The sequence below is a fragment of the Cupressus sempervirens genome, chromosome 5, assembly GCF_028749045.1.
Source record: "Cupressus sempervirens isolate cs-2001-9-10 chromosome 5, ASM2874904v1, whole genome shotgun sequence".
Lineage (NCBI taxonomy): Eukaryota > Viridiplantae > Streptophyta > Pinopsida > Cupressales > Cupressaceae > Cupressus > Cupressus sempervirens.
Window position 1 is genome coordinate 307,063,021 of NC_143122.1, and position 22,767 is coordinate 307,085,787.

General features: G+C 39.7%; 1 protein-coding gene across 9 annotated transcripts in view; it reads right to left on the minus strand.

The window, feature by feature from the left end:
* Positions 1-22,767, minus strand: part of GCN2 (protein kinase family protein) — a 389,262-nt gene that overhangs the window by 319,974 nt on the left and 46,521 nt on the right. The gene's annotated exons all lie outside the window — the stretch shown is intronic.

The window sequence follows — 22,767 nt, forward strand, 5'->3', positions numbered from 1 at the left end:
ATTTTCATAGTTGCCTTTCACTATAGAGTGCTGTTGTAACTGTCATTTCATATCAAACCTATCATTCATTAATAGATACATCATTCATTGTTGCATTTCTCACAATGGTATCAGCAATCCATGGCTTTAGTTGTATTTAATCATGCATGTGATTAGCGTACTGCTGTAGGGGAGTATTGAAGATAGATATTTAGTATTTCATTAGTTTTCATTGGCCGCTGTAGGTGCATATTACTTTACCAGCCATCATCATATTTTGATATCTTTGTAAATGCCAAGAGTCTTGGCTAACTTAGTATGAATATTGTATTGGATACTCATTCTCAATCAAGGAGATACAATTGCTGGTCATTAATAGTTGTCTTTGAGCGTTAATATATCATTTCTTATCAGCCAGTCAGTTTGCATACCAACTGTTTGTTAAAATACCAGTTGGTTGTAGGTGATCATTTTCATGATTAGAACTCATATATGCAAAATTAGTTGCATATTTATGTTAGGTCATTGCTTAGACAATTTTGTAAGCATTCTCTTTGAGGCAAATCCAAACAAGAATCACTGCAGCAATCTGAAAAGTTATATCAGTCAGATGACCCTTGCTTGCAAAGTGTTTGACGAAATGTCAAACAACTGAAGTATAAAGATTTTTTTGTGATTGAAGAAGTTATAATCTATTGGGGTTATTACATTTCGACACATTTTTAGATCTCTGTTTATGAATTTTAAGTGATTTTTGGAAATCCCTACCAAATTTGCTTGCTTCATTGATGTCTTCCAAGATTCTTGATTGGGTTGATGGGCCTTTAAAAAACATGAAGACTAAATCTTAGCAGAAATAGCAGAACACTTTGATTTAAACTTCCATGATGATAACTCTATGCCTGAAAATTTCCCCTTTATCAATATGATTTTGTCTGCTTGTTCAAGATTTTGGTGTGCAAATATTTCTATTGGATTTGTTTACAGAAAGAGTACTCTGGAAGCAAGTATCACTCAGCTAGGATTGTTTCTCGGGCAAAGGAAAGACGAGAAGAATATGAAGGATGCTTCTGTAAACCCTTGAAACAACATAGCTGCTCATTGAAAATCTTCACCTGCCACTGAAATTTTTTCACCATCTCTACGAAAGGTAATGCAAATGGTCTTGTTTCTACTGTGAATGAGAGATAGAAGCTATTTGGTGCTTATTTTATGTTCATACATATGTTGATATATTTATATATTTTGTACTTTATATTTAAACATAGTTACCGGATTCGTCCTAACAGCCCTAGACCCAGATTCGGGTCTAGATCCGCGTATGGATCCGTGAGGATCCGGGCAGGATTACGGATCCTGCCCAGATCCTCGAGGATCCACACGCGGATCCACGCGAATCCAAAGCAAGGCCCCAATAAAAAGCAAAAAAGTGGGCCCAACTTAATTTTTTAATTTTATTTTTTCCCTAAACCCTAAAAACGACCCTCTAATCACAATGCAAGTTCATTTACTCTCTATTTTGCTCTCTCATACTTGCTAGTTTGAAGTAAAGTGCTTGGATTCAAAGGAGATCAGTTGTGGAGCTCCAAATACCTTGCAAGAAGTGTTTAAGGTATGCATTTCAACTATATTCTTCAGTTCTTTCATAGATTATTGATTTATTTTTAATTTTTCAAATTTTCAAGGTTTTGTGTAAGTGTGAAGCATGGTTTTCTTTCATTTTTTTTTCTAGATTGCAAGAATAGAACAATGAGTAGTCAAGGCTCAGTGGGTGGGGGTGGGGCTGCATCACCAAGCTTCAAAATTGATAAGGGGTCTCCTTTATGGAGACACACAACAAGAGTCGCACAATCTCCTTAGGGTGGGGCATACATATGGAAATGTAATTATTGCAACGTACAACATAGAGGCTCCTATTCTCGAATGAAACTACATATTTTGGGCCCTGCGGGTGAAGGAATCAACATGTGTCAAGGTAGTGATAAGAAGGGATTACTAGCTGCACAAATAGCAGCGTTAGCAAAAGAGCAAGAGGATGCTCATAGAGCAGTTGCAAAAGCAAAACATGGTGCTTCCAAAAGAACAAATACACCAACACCATCGTCTGATCAAACAAACACAAGAACACATCTTTTTTTGTCTATGCCAACTACAAATGATGAAGATGAAGACCCATCTCCACTCACCCGCAAGAGAGGCCCACTAAATAGGGCATTCCAAAATGAAAAGAGAGACATTGCTGATCACAAAATTGGACGTTTAATTGCAAATGGTGTTTTATTTAATTTTGTGAGATCACCTTATTTTAGGGAGATTGTGGAAGCAATAAATGATGCACCCCATGGTTACAAACAGCCTAATTATGAGAAGTTGCACACTACCATATTACATGATGAGAGGAAATATGTAGAGGCTCAACTTCAACCAATAAAAGATTTTTGGGTTCAATCGGGTGTGTCTATTATTTCGGATGGTTGGAAAGATTGTGGAAACCGTCCATTGATCGATGTTATTGCTGTATGCCCTAAGGGGGCAATGTTCTTGAAGGCAGTTGATTGTGGAGGGCAAGTGAAAGGTGCAAAATTTATTTCACGCATTCTCATTGATGCCATAGAGTCAATGGGTCCTAATAATGTTGTCCAAGTGGTCACAGACAATGCAAAAGTTTGCAGGGCTGCAGGGATAATTGTAGAGTCTAGATATGATCATATCTTTTGGACACCATGCACCGTCCACTCTCTCAATTTAGTGATGAAACAAATTGGCACCAAAAGAGATTGGGTGAAAAGGATATATGAGGAAGCTGAAGAGATTCAAATGTTTGTGACAAATCACCACATGTCACAAGCAATTTTTAGGAGTTTCTCGAACTTGGAGTTATTGAAGGTAAATTTGTATATTTAATATATAATTGAATATTACTGGATTCCATAATTATTAATTTTTGTTGTTGTTTACATTAACATGTTTTAATTTTTAAATGTATTACTAACTTGAGTTTAACATGTTCTTAGGTTGTTGAAACCCACTTTGCCTCTCACACAATCGTCTTGAGACGACTTGTGAAGGTAAAAGAAGCATTGAAACATATGGTCATTAGCCCCCAATGGGGTGTTTGGAAGAATTCCAATACAGCAAGGGCCATAAATGTGAGAAGAATGATACTAGATGAGGATTGGTGGGGTCTTGTGAGTTGTGTTGGAAATCACCGATCCAATAATGGCAATGCTTCGCTTCACAGACAATGATGAGCCATGCCTTGGGGATATTTATGAGTCCATGGATAGTATGCTGGAAAAAATTAAAATGGTAAGTTTTACACTCTTTTACAGCAATTTTTTATTTAAGAGATATCTAGATTCTAAAGTTTAAACTGAGATATTCACTAATTATAGTTATTATTCATATTTCATATGCTAGGTCATACAGAGCAGGGAGAATGATCCTGAGGACACCCTTTACAAGAAGGTGGAAAAAATTGTTCATCATCGATGGAACAAGATGACCACACCTTTGCACCTCCTTGCATATGCTCTATCCCCGAGGTATTGTAGTTCTCATCAAATGCTTGTGCTTAGTTTATCCAACGTTTTTGCTATTGATATTTGATAGTGTTCAATTGTCTTTTGTTATCCCCAGGTACTATAGTGCAGTGGTACTTCGCCTTCCAGGAAGAGTGCCACCATTTAGAGATGTAGAGGTTGCAGATGGGTATAAGAGGGCACTAACTAAGATATTCCAAAATCCAAAGATTGGGGCAATTGTGAGGAGTGAATTTGCTGCCTTCAACTCAGGTGAGGATTTCCACCCTATTGCCATAGCAGACTGAAGCAGGATGGGTGCCATCAAATGGTGGTACCTTCATGGGCAAGCCTTCACGTATCTCCAACCTCTTACCATAAAGGTCCTATCCCAAGTAAGTTTGTAAAATTAAGCTTAAGGTTAACACTCTCAATTCCTTGAATTTATTATTTAATTTATTTATCTTGATTGTTGTATTGATAATTTTTAATTTCTCTTTAGGTTGTCAGCTCTTCTGCAGCTGAGCGAAATTGGAGTACTTACTCCTTTATCCACTCAATCAAACGCAACCGGTTGGCTCCAAAAAAATCAAAAGACCTTGTGTTCATTCGCAACAATTTGTGCTTGTTGTCATGGAAGGATCCTAAGTACAAGAAGAGGCCCGAAAAGCTTTGGGATGTAGCACCCGAGACTCCTGATTTAGATATGACCATCCGGGATCTTGCTAGATCCACTTTGATTGATGTGGATGATGAGGAGGAGGATTATGAGTTAACAATCCCCTCTACTAGTACTACTAGTGGTTTGGGTTCCTCTACTGATACAGATGCAGCTCATCAGTACCCCTCTAATGCGGATTTTCTTGAAAATCCATTTGATGATTAAATCAAAAACTTTATTCTTGACTCTTGACTCTTTTATGAGTAAATCACGTTACAAACCTTAAGTTTAATCATCTATATTTTGAATGTTACAAACTTTCACTTTCAGTAATTCAATGTGAATGTGTTGATTTTCATTATAATCATGGAAATAGATTAATTATCAATCTCATTGATCAAGTATACTAAATTCATAGATGCATACTATGAAATGATTTAGTTTTAGAATTATGTATATTTCTCTTATTTTTTAGTATATATAATGCATATATATGTGTGTGTGTGTGTGTGTGTGTGTGTGTGTGTGTGTGTGTGTGTGCACGAATCCTCCACGAATCATAACTGGGGGAAAAAATCCCGAATCCACGGATCCGATTCACGTGCCCAAATTGGATTCGTGTCACGAATCAGCAACTAAGTATTTAAATATTAATATTAAAAAATCTATATTGCCAATTCAAATTCAAATACAATTTAATGTTTGGGTTCTCCAGTACAAAACATGCAAACTCTCTCTCTCTCTCTCTCTCTCTCTCTCTCTCTCTCTCTATATATATATATATATATATACACACACATATACATATGCATACTTACATATATACACACTTTGTACGTATATATGCAGCCTACAAGCATGAACTAGGATTAAAATGTCAAATGGTAAACAAAAACACCATAAACTTGTAATCATAGCATATTGATTGAACCATCATAGCATCATATACATTGAGTTCAACATCAAAATATTAAAATGATAATTTAAAGTTCAAATATCCTTATGTCAAGTTTCAATGATTTAATAGATTATTTAAATCTTCAACTTCTTCTTCTTCAACGGCATTAGTTGATTCACAAAGAGTGCCAAGGCCAATGGGATCGGCTGCACCAATAACATTCTCACTTTCCAAGTCCTCAAATTCAGCAATTGCAAGCTCAAAAAAAGAAGCATTCAAGTTCGTGAGCTTTGCATTTGTATCCAAAATCTTCAAATCCCCTTGCTTGTATTCAATCTGCTTGTGTGTAAAGAGACACAAGTTGGAAAGACATATACTAAGTTCTTTGCTCTTTATGATTATTGCACTTTACTATTTAGATGACAGCATATGTGCTCCAATCCCTTTCTAGAACAGATGAACTAGCAACTTGTGAAGAGTTTAGTCGGCGTACAATGCCTTTTTTTTTTTTGATAATATCAGTTGACCATTAATGTATGAATTGTCCTCTGGTTGTTCCTCTCTAGTGGTGGTGTTGGTTGGTTGACGGTTGTGTTCCTCTAGGTAACCATTGGGCTCTTTAAATATGTTATGTACTGCCAAGGGAGGAACTAATAGTGTACTATCATCCTTTGATAGTGAGAGTGAAGAGGACTTTAGGGGGACAGCAATGAAGTGCAAGAGGCACCAGCCAAAGATGAAGGGAAAGCCAAAAAAGAGAAAGTAATGGCACCATATAGAAGCTCAAAAATGGAAGCATTCAAGTCCATATGCTTTGCATTTGTATCCAACATCTTTGAATCCCCTTGTTTGTATTCAATCTGGTTGTGTATAAGGAGATGCAAGTTCGAAAGACATATACTAAGTTCTTCGCTCTTTATGATTATTGCACTTTACTAAGTTGATGATAGAATATGTGCTCCAATCCCTTTCTAGAACTGATGAAATAGCAACCTGTGAAGACTTAAGTCAGCGTACAATGCCTATTTTTATTTTTGATAATATTGATTATCCATTAATGTATTAATTGTCCTTTGGTTGTTCCTCTCTAGTGGTGGTGTTGTTTGGTTGACGATTGTGCTCCTCTAGGCAACCGTTCGGATCTTTAAATATGTTGTATACTACCAAGTGAGGAAGTAATAGTGTACTATCATCCATCGATAGTGAGAGTGAAGAGGACTTTAGGGGGACAGTTGTTAGCCGACTGGATGGTTCCGGCGGTGTTTCTGTAGCCGACGGAATGATTGTCGTCGGTGTTCGGCGGTGTTTTTGTAGCCGACAGGGTGATGTCCGACGGTGTTTCTGTATTCTGTAGCCGACGTCGTCGGTAAATAGTTTGTAGCGGATAGAATATTTGTGGCCGACAAACTCCTTCAGAAAGGTTCGGCAGTAGTATTTATATCCCGTCTGGGATCATTGTAAATCATCAATCATCTACTATTGCGAATATTATTATGCTATTATTGTCTGTATGCGTCGGACTGTGCTCCGCGGGCAGGATGTCCCGCGAGCATTGTCCCACGGATACCTGCCCAACGGGCATTGTCCCCGCAAACTGTGCTCCATGAGCAGGATGTCCCGCAGACACCTATCCCACGGGCATTGTCCCGCGGACTCCTACGTGTCTTTTCCGCGGATCTTCTTTTTTCTCTCTCCCACGGACTCTCTCTTCTCCGCGTGGTTCTAATTCTCTTCCGCGGGCTTGTTTCATTCCGCACGTGGTGCTCGTCTTCCGCAGAGTCTGCTGCTTGCTTCCCGCGGGTTGCTTCCATGGCTGTCTGTCCTACCTGCGGATGAAGAGGTGCAAGCAGAGTTTTTGGTGCGGCATATGCGGTTCACATCACAGCTTCGCAGGGTATATCCAAACAGAGTGCGCAAGTTTATGATCTAAATTTGGGATCTAGAGTAATCTGGAGAGCATGTGGCCCAAGCGGGGATGCCCGACATCTTGTTCTTGTATTTCAGCCATTAATGGCATCTATGCATTTTGCAGAGGAGAGATTGTCGAGTCTGTGTAGAAGATGGGTGTGCGGGGTTTTCTTTAAAAAAAAAACGACGACAAAATCAAGTTGTTCAGAATGAGTGACAGATGATGCCAAAGGGAAGGGGACGCATCCGTGGTTGCCAGAAAGAGTGCAGAATCGGCAGATAATGACAGAAATGGTGTGTTCCGTATATTTCTGTGTGGGTTGCGATGTGCTAATTTGGTCTTGGCGGCAAGGGGCGCTGACCCTCGACCCCGCCGGGGGCGTTGCCCCCTGGACCCCCAGTCGTTGCGGATATCAGTCGTGGGAGTCTGATCAGTTGAGAAGAGTTGAAGTTGCTGCAGGCATGGACTTTCTGTGTACCAGAGGCAGTGGGAGCAGGTGTTGGCTGTGAGGCTGTCTTGGTGGATGCGTAGAGAGCTCGGGAGGAGCTGATCATCCAGTTGGAGGCAATGCAGCGACACTTGGCTCGGGGTACCCAGGAGTTGGAAACAGCGAAAGTAGCGTGGGTGGCTATCAAAGTCAGCTTGAGAAGACAGTATTGTGTTAGCAGAGGCTCCAAATGTAACGGGATGAATGTGGAAGTGATGTGACAGAAGCAGATTTTTCTTCTTGTAGTCACTCTAATAATATATTTTGTTTATTAATTTGTCTCAGATATTTTCTAATTGTCGTCCGGAGACGACTTTTCTTTTTGTGGGGGGATGGTGTCAACCGACTGGATGGTTCCGGCGGTGTTTCTGTAGCCGACGGAATGATTGTCATCGGTGTTCGGCAGTGTTTCTGTAGCCGACGGGGTGATGTCTGGTGGTGTTTCTGTATTCTGTAGCCGACGTCGTCGGTAAATAGTTTGCAGCGGATAGAATATTTGTGGCCAACAAACTCCTTCGGGAAGGTTCGGCGGTAGTATTTATATCCCGTCTGGGATCATTGTAAATCATCAATCATCTACTATTGCGAATATTATTATGCTATTATTGTCTGTATGCGTTGATTTCTTTACCAGTACGGTAAACAACAGCGAAGAAGTGCAAGAGGCACCAGCCAAAGATGAAGGGAAAGCCAAAAAAGAGACAGTAATGGCACCATATAAATTGTTACAACATTGGTCAAGTGGAGAGCTAAGAGATCTGCAATGCTGCTGAAGGCTGTATTCCCATCACTACAATTCTCCTATATAGCATTTGCTCACACCGCACAAGACATAGTTGTTTACTGCAAAGATTAATTAATTGATGCACACAGATAATGAACACAAACAGCAACAACAGTACTCCTTTATTCGCATATGCCAACAGATTACATACAGAGCATAAGATAAGATCCAATAATAAAATGATTTACAATGTACCCAGACGGAGTATAAATAATTTCCGCCGAACCTTCCTAAAGGGGTCCGTCGGCTACAAAACAATCCTAATCTACCCATCGGCTACAAAATCTTTACCGACAACATCAACCCGTCCGCCCGTCGGCTACAGAATCTTTATCAATGACATCATCCCCCCCAAAAGAAAAAGTCGTCTCCAGACGACAATTACAAAATACAATTACAACATATCCAAAACAAATTAACAAAACAGAATACACTAACTGGTCTCCAAAATGTGTTGCATTGCAGCCTCTGTGAACACAATACTGTCTCCTTAATCAAGCTAACCTTGATAGCCACCCGTGCCGCTTTCTCTGCTTCCAACTGCCTTCAACTGGATGATCAGCTCCTCCCGAGCTCTCCATGCATCCACCAAGACAGCCTCACGACCAACACCCACTCCAAGTGCTTCTGGTACACAGACACTCCATGCTTGCAGTAGCTCCAAGTCTCGTCAACTGGTCACACTTCCCACGACTGATTAACCGCAACAACTGGCCAAATGTTTACCGCAAAGATTAATTAATTGATGCACATAGATAATGAACACGAACAACAACAACAGTACTCCTTTATTCGCATATGCCAACAGATTACATACAGAGCATAAGATAAGATCCAATCATAAGATGATTTACAATGTACCCAAACGAGGTATAAATACTTTCCGCCGAACCTTCCTGAAGGGGTCCGTCGGCTACAAAACAATCCTAATCTACCCATCAGCTACAAAATCTTTACTGACAACATCAACCCGTTGGCCCGTCAGCTACAGAATCTTTATCGATGACAATAGCAACTCCATTCAACCCGCATGGTAGCACCAACTACATTGTGCATACCTACACCACATTGGATTCATCATGTGGCCTTGCTGGTAGCCCTCATGGCCAAAGGTACACTACTTAAAGGTGCTGCACCTACGACCGAGATGGTCCCACCCACAGAGATAGTCTCACCTACTGAGATAGACACCTCTTGGGATAAATTTACATGTGTACCCCATAATGGGATGAGGGCAAAGGAGACACTACACGAGCAAGTGCTATACTTGTGCCAGAGAATATTGGAGGGGAGGTAGGATATGATTTTGAGACAAGACTGGATAGCTTTATAGATAGGTTCGACATTGGTATTTGTGAAATTTCACCACCCTCACCCACCATATTGATGGCTCAGCACTTTCAAGAAATAAACGCATAGCATAGGACCGTGAGAGGAGAGCCTCTTAGAGAGCAAAAGTTGGATGGACACACCAAGATACCTATCGAATTGGAGGACGTAATGGAGATTAAGGAAGAGAGTGCTCATGAGAGAGCTTCCTCTCTAAGTCAAGTGATGGTGATAAAGGATTCTAAAAGGAGAGAGACACACCACAACTACATCCAGGTCTCGAAACATGACCAATGAGATGCCTTGGGGTCTATTCGGAATTTTAGAGGTACTTGCTCAAGCTAAAAAAAAGTAGCTACAGTGGCACATGGGGCAGTCCACCTCACTAGGCAAGTGAACATGGGACCAATTTCAGTAGTGCCAGAGGAGCTCTTTTCCTTTATAATGACAAGCTGCGAGAAAAAGTTTGTCGAGCATTTTACAGCTTAGGGGTGGCAAGATGCAAAGAAATTCAAGTTGGTCGAGGCATGGAGCAAGTCATATACATAGGAGGGGTGAGGGGACATGTTGGACCCCCTACACAACATAAATAGTGTATTTTGAGATACACTCTTTCAAATCTAGAGGGTTATCCTCACTATAAGGGAGGCCAACGAAAAGTGAGTAAATGCAATAGAATAGGCTAAGCCACTCAAGAGCAATTAGTAAAATAGCAGAGGCTTACTATCGATGTCACAGAACAGTTGGCTCAAGAGAGGATGATCACGGAAGGAAAGGAGATACAACTTGCTGAAGTAGCACAATTGGGAACTATGATAGAAGAACTCAAGAGCAGAAAAAAAGATTTGATGGACGCAATAAAATTCATGAGAATTGCCTGTGAAAAGAAAAAGATTACGGAAGGGGACCTGCAACTCCTTAGCATACCCAAACAGATGTCTACAAGAGCTTTTCACGTGCAACTCTCGCCAATTTTTCTATGTCCATCAAATCTTCCCTTGTGATCTCAACTCTCCTATCACAATTCCCAACCATCCTTCTACTTCAACCAATTGTATCTCCTTTCCTTCCCTGACCACCCTCTCTTAAGTCAATTGTTCCTTAGAACGGTAGTAAGCCTTTTGTTGTTTTGCCAACCTCTCTTGAGTGATTGCGGCCTAAGCGCCCAAGGTTTTCTCCCTATTGTGATATAGGGTAGGGTCAAAGGGCGCTGCCCTTGCTACCAAGACCTTTATGGCCTACCTTATTTTCATGACATTTTAGATGCTAAAAAAAAATTATGTTTAAGGACTAGAAAATAGAGATTTCACATCAAAATTACGATCAACTCATACTCTCCCATGAGATTTTAAGACATGTCACTCCACCATATGCTTAAGTTGTATGGATAAATAAGATAAATATATTAATGTCCAACAAGAAACCACAAGAGGATCTAGGGGACTGGAAGAAATACAAGAAGACAACAACTAGTAGTGGGAACACCAAAACGGTGCCAACAGAAAGAGAAAGAAAGAAAAGCACTAAGCAAGAACCCAAAAGAACTTAACAAAGTACAACTAAACCCTCTTCATTGACGAGTAGTAGTCCAGAACCAAAGGATAAGATCTAGGGCGAGAGTGGGGCTAAGTTGTTTCAAGGAAACGCTAGAGGTAGTGTGTCACTGTCGAGTGTAACCTCTACAAGGTTTCCCGCATCTGGTGTGTCTCGAAATATAAGGGTCGAACCTCTGTGAGGTCTGTCCTGAAATAGGAATATGACATTGAGATGACCGTCTGGCATATGGCCCAAAAGTTGATACTACATCTAGAGGATTTATATCGTATGGCTCAAGTGGTAACTCCATTAATGGCTTACAACTTTTCTTCACATACAGCTTGGAATTCACAAGCAATTTATTTATTTGCTTTATGTACAATCTCCTCCTCACTTAACTGTGTAGTGCACTCCCCACTTACGATCTTGTATTGTACAACACCTCCAATCCAAGTCAATATGATGCTTACCGTACAACTAAATATCATTCTCCTTATGCGGCTCCTCATTGGGCACCATATACAAGTTCACTTTTCTTCCTTCGTGTGGTGTAGATATTACAACACAGTCTAATGCTTGTTGTACAACATGATATCCTTATCTTCATGGAGCCCCCCATACAGTCATTGTAGCACTCACCTTTCGTTGTGTTCTATGTACGATCTTGTGATTCATGTATAGCCTAAGTACAATTGATGGATGGGTTGGTGCTTGTTGTACGGTAAAATATTCCTCTCCACATACACCTCTTGTTTTCCTCATCTTAATGACTTTCTTTTCACTTCTTTCATAGGAATCAACTTTCCCTTCATCATATGACACTCTTTATGCCTTGCACAGCTAGCCTCTTTTCATATACAACTTGGTCTTGTTGTACACATTATGCTCTAATCCATGTGATGCAACAGTTCTATGGTCCAATGTCTTCCATATGTTGGGTTTCCAAACCTCTGACCAGGGTTAACTTTAAGAAACCCCCTTTGGAAAATTGTATAAATATTGTGGCAAATCCAACATTATTTTAAGGGAAAAAAATTAATTTTATTGGCGATTTTTTTCCGTCATATGAAAATTTTGTAAAACCGTGGCGAATCTTTAATTATTTTTAAAAATTGTGACCAAAAGAGAAAATATCTAGAAACCATAAATTTGTATCATCCAAGATACAATAGCCCTTTTAAATGATCGTTAGATGATCCAAAATCAACATTATTAATCCTATTTCAGGCTCAAAAGTTAAAGTACAACAAGTTTCAGAGAAAGTTTCCAAAATAATGACACTTGTCATAGTATAATCTATTTCGGGCCAAAGATTAGAAGCATAAAAAGTTCCTTAGAAAGTCTCTGAAATAGAGACACTTGTCAAATGTTTGTACTTTACATATAACCCGTGTTGATGTGAGTTTTGTATCACTTACATAACATATTAGTAATTGAATATCTGATACGAAGTATAAAACATACAATTCCTCTCTTGAAAAGTTATTGCTCATGGGATATGAGAATAACTCCAATGTTCCTTACACTTGTGGATACTCGCTCAATTTTATTGATGTGATTTGCTGGCAATCATGTAGGCGGCCTTACGCTATTCATTCGAGGATGACTTGGGCTTTTGGTGAGATGGTGATGATTTTGTATGAGTGCCAGGTGATGTTGATGGTGACGGTGATGGTGGAGGATGTAGCGCTAGATAATGTTGATTGCGCGAGGAGGAGGCGATAATGGTTCTAATGACTTCTACCTTCCTAACTTTCTTAGAGTGAAATTCGACTACCCAACTACTCACTATTCTAATCATACTTCTTCAACTACTCACTATTCTACTCCTACTCCTATGAATGGAAAGGTTAGCAAATGGATGGGGATCGAATCTAATGAAAGCTAACCAATGGCCACACCTTCACAAATGCAATGATTCAAAGGAAAAATACACTAGTTTGCCACACAAGGCTTCCCAACAAGCCACTAGGATGCTAGTGGTCTAGTATTGATCCCTATCAAACATTCACTAACATCACCATAAAATTAGCCATCTACTTCTACTCTAACAACATGAAATGAAATCCTACTTTAATTTGAGAGATGAGAAGAACCATGCAATACACCAAAATGATCATGTATATCCACCATGCAAGTCACAACAATGAATAAAGAACAATTTTGATAGTATCTTGGCAACAATCCTCCAACATAACTCCTCACAAATGTTACTCTAACCATTTGGAAGTAGAAACCATGCAATAATACCACAGGCCCTTAATCACCATGCAAGTCACAACAATGAGAAAGAAAGCAATTTTGGCATTATCTTATGCAACAATTTTCTTCGACCCTTACAAATGAGAGCAAATAGCCTTTTATAGATGTCAAAATTACAACCGACGGTAGAGATCAAAAGCAAAACCGACGATCCAGATTGAATCCTAGAAACCCTAATTAGGGTTGCCACCCCACCGGCCAATCAGAATTAGACAATTGTCCTATTCTAGAAGAAAGAGAAATTGCCACTTGGGCTTACAGCAAATGATCTTCTAATATAACTCTCCCTTTTTCTTTCATTCTTTTACACTTCACTCCTCATTTGCACATCTTAAAGCTCACTGTCTACATATGCAAACCACTCCAAAAAACCCGTTTTTGGTTTTTCTACTCATTTTTGAGCCATTATGAGCTTATCCCATTTGCTCATTTGCTGGCCGCAACATCCCAAACCCATTCCCTATTCATACTTTGCCCAATCCATGATTTTACACATCAAAAATGGACCCATCTATGCTTGAAGGAACATACAATGGCTTTCTCTAGAAACTCAATAACGACAATAGGCATAACCCCAAACATGCAAAGAAGATAGAGGAACGCGAAGCAAGAGTGATCACGTGATGGAGCCTACAAGGAGGTGAAAGAATGATTACAAGTATACAGTGTTTTCAATTTGGTCAATGAACACTCAACGAAACAATCAAGGATGCATATTCATACTCCAGTTTGAGATGCTTCCACCAAACATGAGCACAACAATAGTAGAATACCCGACATCTTGTAACAGCATGAAGACCAATAAAGCTTGATGTAATAGAATTTGTGTCTTGTAAGACACTTAGAATATTATTTGTAATTGACATATTACATGTGATGGAAAAACAGGATGTAAGTGCATGTGATAGTATCATGTGCAAATTTGTAACGTGTAATCAAGTTGCAATTGCATTAGGCATGTAACTTTGAATAAAGTCAAAGTAATTAGTTAGAGATAAGCTGGTTGAGGTTGTTCCATTTTTTCCTCTTTTCTCTCTCCTATTTTCCTATATAAATGAGGGAGCTAATTGTAAATAATCATCTTTTGGTAAGGCAAGAAAAATCTATCAGTTTATATGTGCACTCGAAGACTTTGTGCTTGGATGTAAATCTAAATTGCTATCAATAAAAGAGGCAACTTGCTTTCAAATTTTGTGTTGATTCAAGGTGTTACGGGACGACATTTTCTAGATACTAATTGTGAGTTTTGGAGTTTTGATCAAAACGGATTTGAATCTAATCATGCAGACTTTAAGTTGTCTATTGCATTCAAAGCCAATTTGAACTTTTGAGGGCTTTATGTTGTAGGAGGACAAATTGTAAAAGATAGTAGTGGCTGATTACTTAGAGTTGAAGCCTTTGGGCTTCAGTTGTAAGTGTTTTTATTAAATTTGAGAGTATTCAGTAAGAGACTTTGTGCCTTATTGTTTATTCTGCTTGAATCCTTATTCGAGACAAATGCAAGAGACTTTGGGTTCTTGTTTTTGTTTCACAAAATATAAAAAGTAAACTACTACCCCTGGGGTTGTTCTTATGTCAATTCCAAGGTCACCGGTATTATCATAACAATAAGGCACTTTTTGTTAAGTTGGAAAGTTATAATTGTATGCAAATCATTCCTGAAAAAAGAGGAATTGATCAAGAAAACCATCCTTTTTGTAATTTTAGTTAAGTTCCTACTAAAGCCACCTACGGTAAGAAGGGAGGCTCCCCTATTTCTAAGAGGACAAAGAAATCTCATGTAATGTTGCCCAAAGTTACAATTTTGTAAGTTGTACTCAATGACATACAAAAAATTTAGCCAACAACGCCACACACCAAGCTTTAATTTTCGCACAGTAAGCTGAACGGAGACAAAGGATAAGGCAACTTGCTGAAGGACAACCAGTTGAAGAGTTGTCTGAAGTGGACCTCAGAGGTGTCAGGGAAGGTGACCACAAGGGTGCCACAGGAGGTGTCGTAACCGAAAGGTATTGTTCTAGTTCGCCACAACATCGGCAAGTAAGAAGTGGCAATGAGTTGCTTGAGGGGACAAGGCAAAGGTTGAATTTGATTGAGGAAACGCAGTAAGAATTCATAAATCCATCCCACACACATCGGACAGAAGAAATACGAAGCAGGAGTGAAGAGGGAACCAACGCAGCTGGAGGTGTTGAAGCAGCACAAGCGCAGGGTATCCAAACCTTGTGTTAGCCCAAACCTTGTGTTCAGCCCCACCACACCTCAATGTAATACAAGAAACACGAGTGTGAAATCACAATACTTGCCGCCGCCACAAGAGGCACAACCGGTACAACAGCCAGTAGTTATGGCCTCAAACAAGCAAAAATTGCCCAAGTTTAAGGGCTAGGTGAAGGAGGATCTGATTCGCCATTGCCAAACTTGCAATAATGAAGTCACTGATCATAACAAGTGGATCAACCGATTTCCCGCCACACTAAGTGAGGGAGCCATTGGCTTGGATGCCGGTGTGAAAAAAACTAAATTGACCACATGACCAAAACTGAAGAAGGAATTCCAGATGAAGTTCAAGTTGCTATGAGACGACAATAAAATCCTTGCAGAAATCTAAGGGACAAAGCAAGATAAGAATGAGTCTGTGAGCTTATGGGTGGAGGTTAAAGGAATTACTAGGAAAGATGGAAAGTGTGCTAGCTGACAAACTGTAGAAGCAATTGTTCATCAAGGGAGTGAAAATTTACCTTTGGAAGAAAATGAAGTTCTTACCTCCTACGTCATCCAAAAATGCATACAACCGTGCAATAGACTGGGAGAGCAAAAATAAGACCTCCAAGTAAAACAAGTCATCAGACAGTGAGTCCTCAAAGGAGAGCATTGATGCGGAATTGAGCAAAAAAGTACGTAACTTACAAAAAGATCTCAAGAGGATGATTAAGGAACAAAAGGCAACAAAAGGAGGTTCTAGCAAAACAGAGGAGGGCGAAGTGTGGTGTACGAACTGCAAATAAGCCGAACACACTAAAGGCTTTTGTCCTAATAAATTCTTTTGTGATATCTGCAAGATCATGGGACATTCCACTAAAGAATGTCCCTACAATATGAGGGTCAAGAACCATCAAGTTTTGTTCACATAGGAGCAACCCTCCACATATGAAACGGGTGCTCAAAAAAATAACAATACTGCGACATTCGGCGGCTATAGAAATAACTATCGGGGAGGCCAAGGGAATCACAATAACAACAATAACTACACCCGAATCTAGTATGATGCAAAGGGAAGAACAATGATTCAATGTAAATTTGCAATCAGTGGGGACACGTTGCCTGGGATTGCTAGAAGGAGGGAATTCTACAAAAACTATGTAGTTGGTGTGGGTAGGGAGGCCACAAGGACACCAATTGCCAGAAGCCTGGCATCAACCCCCTTAACATCAAAAGGGAGAAGTATGGAGGAAGAAATCTTGGCAATCACACAAGCACAAGCCAAGAAGAACATATATCCTGACCCTCGTACGAAAAACCAAAGGGTGCTCGAGGTGAAGGCCAAGATTGAGAAAGAATTCCAGGCTCGAAGGGAGCCAAAGGATATCGTTGGCCCCTCTAGCCGAACAATGGTAGAACAAAATATTTTGAGGCAGATGATGCAACTAGAAATATCGGTAAAGGTCAAGGACCTACTTGACAGGTTGCCCCACCTAAGAACATCCCTGTTGAGCAACTCAACTGCTCCAACAAGTACACTAGAATGGATCGAGGCTCTTAGTGGTTTTGTAGCAGACCCAAGAATACTTACAGTGAACAACGAACAACACCATGTTGTAGTAAAGATGGGTATTTTAGGCACCGTTCGCTCCAACACCATTGTTGATGGTGGGTCAAGGGTGAATGTTTTGTTTGAAGACACTTAGAAGAGCCTCAAGCAGCCAACGTTGTGGCCACCAACCTTCAACCTCTTGGGGTTGACCAACACGACATCAAGCCCCTCGGAACCTTAATGGCGCAACAAGTAACTACCAACACACAATAGTTTACCTTGGATTTCGTAGTAATCCCTCTTCAACAAAAGGGATATGATGCCATCCTAGGGACAGGGTGGTTAGTGACTGCCAAAGCCAATCATAATTGGAAAAGGAATACTTTATCATTCAAGAAGGGGGGGAGAAAGTTTGTGATTGACATCAGAACTCAGATGGTCAAAGAAGAAGTGGCATCCTCCTCGAACTTTGAATCCGACAACAGAGTAGACGAAGGGAAAAGGGGTATGAAACCTAACGACAAAGGGATATTGGAATTAGGGGAGTGCTCCGAAGACAATGCAGACTCCATAGATGGCTTATCCACTAGCAAATGAGCGATTATGAACTATTCAATTTATCCTATAACGTGCTCAAAATCAAGGAAGAACCAAATGGGTTCCTTCCAGAATATAATGAATATAAGGAAGTTGAAACTCGAGTTAAGGAAAGCCCTGCCCACCAATTCTCCAAGGATGAATCTATCCAATACAAAGAAGCCAAATTGAAGGAGATAAACCTACGAGATGAGCAAAATCCCAAAAACATTCTGATGGGAGACAACTGGAATCCAGTGCTAAAGACAGTAGCATTTGAAATCTCATGGAGTACAAGGACGTGTTCACTTGGACATACAAGGATTTGAAGGCTGTACCCCTAGAGTTATGCATACATCGAATTCCTTGGGTTCCCAAAGCCCAACCCATATGAAAGAGGTTGTATCGAATGAATATGAATTATGCTACAAGAGTGAACGCCAAGATTGAACGAATGTTGGAGACAAGTATCATCTTTCGAGTTAAGACGAGTGGGTTTCCCCCATTGTTATCTCCTTGAAGACGGAAGCAAATCAGATCCGCATCTATGCGGATTTTCACTGCCTCGACGTGGTCACCATCAAAGACCCGTTCACTGATAGCATTTTGGAGGAGGTCATGGACCACGAAATTTATTCATTTATAGAGGGGTTCTAGGTATAACCAGATATACATTGTAGAGGAAGATAAATTGAAAACAACCTTCGAAGTGGAGAATAGTGTATATGCATATAATCAAATGCCCCTCGACCTTTGCAATGCACCGGCAATCTTTCAGCACATCATCCTACATATCTTTGATAAGATGTCACTAGGAAACTTCCAAGTATTTCTTGACAACTAGTCCATATTGTCATGTCGCCTCTCTAGTCTGACTAGTAGAGTCATGAGATTTGGCCTATTATTGGAGTCTCATAGGCTAGCAGTGGTGGCTAGAGACTCATACTGGATACTCAGTGACCAGAGTTAGTTCTACAGCCAGTTTGAGAGCCAATTGGGGCAGTTCCTTAATTTTAAAGATTTTCCTAAAATTTAGGAGGTTGTGGCAATGATCAGATTTGAGGCTCCTCAGGACCAGTATACAGTTTCAGTTTCAAGGTGACAGGGTATATTCCCTAGTGTCTAGAAGCATCCCTAGTTTTTAGAGATGGGACGGCCAGTTGGCCCAAATTGCCCGACATCAGTCACAAGCAAGTGATAGGACCCATTCACTAATTATTTGGTTGGTTTGGCTTTCCAATTGAATAAAAGAAAATATTTTTAATATTTCCTAAGTTTGTGTTTAAATAAATTAAAATAAAGCTATTTATATAGCTAATTGGAGTAATAAGGGGATTTTGGCTTCATCTAGTCAGATGAGCCTGTGTGTTATAGCTCGTTGGAAAGGTCTTGAATTATTATAACTTAGTTTCATCATCCAGAGACCTTCGGGCACCTAGAGTTATGTTCTTTGAGGAAAGGGTTGTTTTTCCTTTACATAGAGACCTTTTAATTGAGAAGATGCCATTTTATAATAAAGGTAAAGACATATTCTCCCTTTAGGGTTTGACTGGCTTTGAGAGGGAAATAAAAGGAGATGTTGGCTCATTCTTTCATTATCTTTTACATCTTCATTCTTGATATTTGCAATTTTGCTCCAAGGAGCGATTCTAGAGGTCTGGGATGCAAACCCTAGATGGAAGGTATTTAAAGTGGTCATTTGGCATTGTAAAGATGGCTATCATAAGTACCTGTAGATGCACATTTTATATCAGATTTATAATGTCATTTCTACTCTTTTTTTTTGGCGTTGCAAAGCCAAGAGCCTTGGAATATTATGTTAAGCATTGAATTAGAAAATATCTCACTAAAGGAGTGATAAGTTATAGGTTTATATATTTGATGTAATGTGCATATTTATATCTTCCATGATTGACATAATAGTATGCATGCCAAGTGTTAGACAAAATACCAATTGGCTGTAAGTGCACATTTTTCATTTAGAATTCATCTATATGCATTTGAAAAGCCAAAAGAGAATTGCATATGCATTTAGCTCTTTTCTTAGATATAGTAGTAATCAATTATAGGCTTTTAGATTCCCTTTTAGATTCCCTTTGATATCATTACAAGCAAGCATAATCAGTCTGACACTCAGAAACAGCAAGCATAGAGATCGTATTGGAAGTGTTTGACAATTTCCCTTGACCTACAAATCAACAAGTTGAGGTTCGAATTGATAAGGGATATTACAGACGACACCTGCGATGGTAGTGCATGTAGTGGAGGGAGGATGTCCTCAATGAGAAATGGTAGAGGTAGTAGTACAAACAGTGAAGGAGGAGCCAGCACACAGTACAGCTGATGAGGATGTAGAAGCATATCTTGCCACTCTTACCGATGTGGTTGATAGAGGCCGGCAGATTGTGCAAAGTGTGTTTGCAGCGCAGCGTGAGGAGGCTAGGGTAGCCGCAAAGAGATCTTGGGAGGAGATAGCTACCCAGCTAGCCACTCGGTAGTCAGCTTAGGAAAAAGGAGAATGCAACATTCGTGGCGCAGTTAGAGGCAGCCACAAAGGGTAAGAGTATGGTAGAGACACAGTTGGGAGAGGTTACAAAGTAGAAGTGTGTGGTGGAGACACGATTGGTAGAGGATATAAAGGAGAAGTGTGTAGCAGAGACATAGTCAAAGCCAAGGAGGCATGTTACCGAAAGAAGGCTGAACTGAAGGATGTTGCACTCATGTTAAAGGACGTAGTAGAAGCCAACTCACATGCCCGGGCAGATTTACTCATCCATACATAGCAAGTGTACAAGTTTCAATATAAGTTGAACCTTCCAACATCCCAACCAACTCCAAGGATGCTTCCTTCTTCATCTTAGTTGTTTTCTTCTTCTTCTTAGTCATATATTTTGTAGTCGTCACCATTCCCATTTTGTTGTCACTGTCTCGGACATTTTGTATGTTGTTGTCCAGAGGCGACCCTTTTTGAGAGGGATGATGTAGTCAGGAAACTTGGGTAGTTAAACAATTAGACAAAACCGAGGTAGTTACACACGTGTGACGGTTCGCCTTTCTCCCCCCTGAATCATTATATGTATAAACTTCCTTCATAGAATGAGAAATGGAATTGTGGAAAATACTATTGTATATGATGATCATTGAATGAATGAAATGCTATTGAGTTCTCTCCTTAATATGTGGTAAGTACCTTACTTTTGGTGTATATGCAAGTGTTTGTTACCCCACGAGGGCAAACACTCAAAAAATTGCAAATTGCATATAGTGTGAACATAGTCCAATACGTTTCCTTGCATTTTTTGTCTATATAGCTTGGTATTGAGCCCGTATTGTATTGCTTTGTCCACTTCTAACATTCTATTTCTAACATTATGTGTATGGATCCTTGTCATTAACTTTTCTTTTTTCGCCTTTATTACCTTTTCCTTTCCCCTCCATTTTCTATCTTTGTTTACTTTACATGCTTTCATTGGTTGCTCTTCAAAGAAAGTTGTGACCTTCAGAAAATTATATAGTGAAAATACTTCACAGTCTTCCATTTGCCAATGAAATAGTCCATTCAAAAACCTCATCTACCACATATACACACAGGCCACCGAATCAACAAAGAGGACAAGATCTTTTGCCTTTACCCCCTTGGCGAGGCAGAATCTAAGATCCATTTTGTTTTTTGTTGCCCCATCTACTATGATGTCAAGGGGAGGTTTTACTAATTGTTCAGGGAGTGCAAGTCCCTTTCTTCATATTTCAGATACACTGACCAGTAGTGTCTTGCACTTTATCTCCAAGAGGCCTTGCGGCTTCGTAAACACACTTTACAGCTTCAGTTCCCATCGGGAGAGACTTTTGACCAGCTGACCACCTCCTTCACACTTGTGTCTCCTGCCCGAGGAACAAAGCAATCACTCAGCCCTGCTCCGGATCACACTAGATTTGTGAGGCCTAGCAAAGGACACACTCGACAACATCATCATATATCCAGAAGCTCTGAGGGATGACAGTCCAGGACATACCCTCACCCTAGATACTCGTTTGTGAGAAGTACTTCAAATTTCCTTGTCTTGTTCTTTTGCTTTCTTGCTTATTGTTTCTGCAGACACCGTTTGGTGCTCCCTCTGCTAACATTTTCCTTGTTGTACTCTTTCCAGTCCCTTAGACCGTTGTTGGTCTCTTGATATTAATAAATCTATCTCAACTACTATAACTGAAATTTTTTAGGTTAGTTTGAAAAATGGTAAAAACTGAGCTGATCTTCGTAGAAGTTCTAGTATGTTTATACTATTTGTTGCACTAATTCCTTATAGAATGCAAATGTTTAAAACTTTATAATCTTGGAAATTCACGCACCATTCTAAATGCAGTGTATAAATATATGGCTTCCTATGACCTTACACACTTACAGCAGATATCAATTAACATACAATTTAGAGTACAACTTCTTGCTAACCGCTCAACAATATGTATTATTTCTTCAATACCACACCCACTTGTGCAATAAACTGTCATCTCATTACATAACTTCCATTGTGCAAAATGCAGATACAAACGTTCCTTTGGATCTGCAAGACTAACTGTGTTGAAAACTGCCAACAATTTTGGCACTTATTATAACCACTACTTCCTTCAATCCTGACTACTAGCAGCATTTATTGTTGTAATATTCAACTGCGATGATACTTAACCTCTAAATTTCTCAACAGTAGTGCTAAAACTATTGTCAAACCAACCTCAAGCTGTTATGAATCTCCTAATGACTAGGTCACATGACCACTCAAAGAGGGTTACGGTTTCCGTGGTAATTGAAGTCTGCTTCCAACCCCTGCTGGTGACAATGGAAGTCCTCACACTGACATCCAACTTGCAAATTACAAGCTCATTGTTACACTTGCGTCTCAATTTTGCTAGATGTAAACTCTACATATCCAAATAGAATGAGCTATTGGTTATTAGTAACAGCGACAACACTCTCGAGGTAATTTCTTCTCTAAAATATTTGTTGTGAACGATTGTGAAGGCACAAAACTTGACTATAAACATGAGTTGTGTCCTTGGTTAACTCACTTCTTCCTTC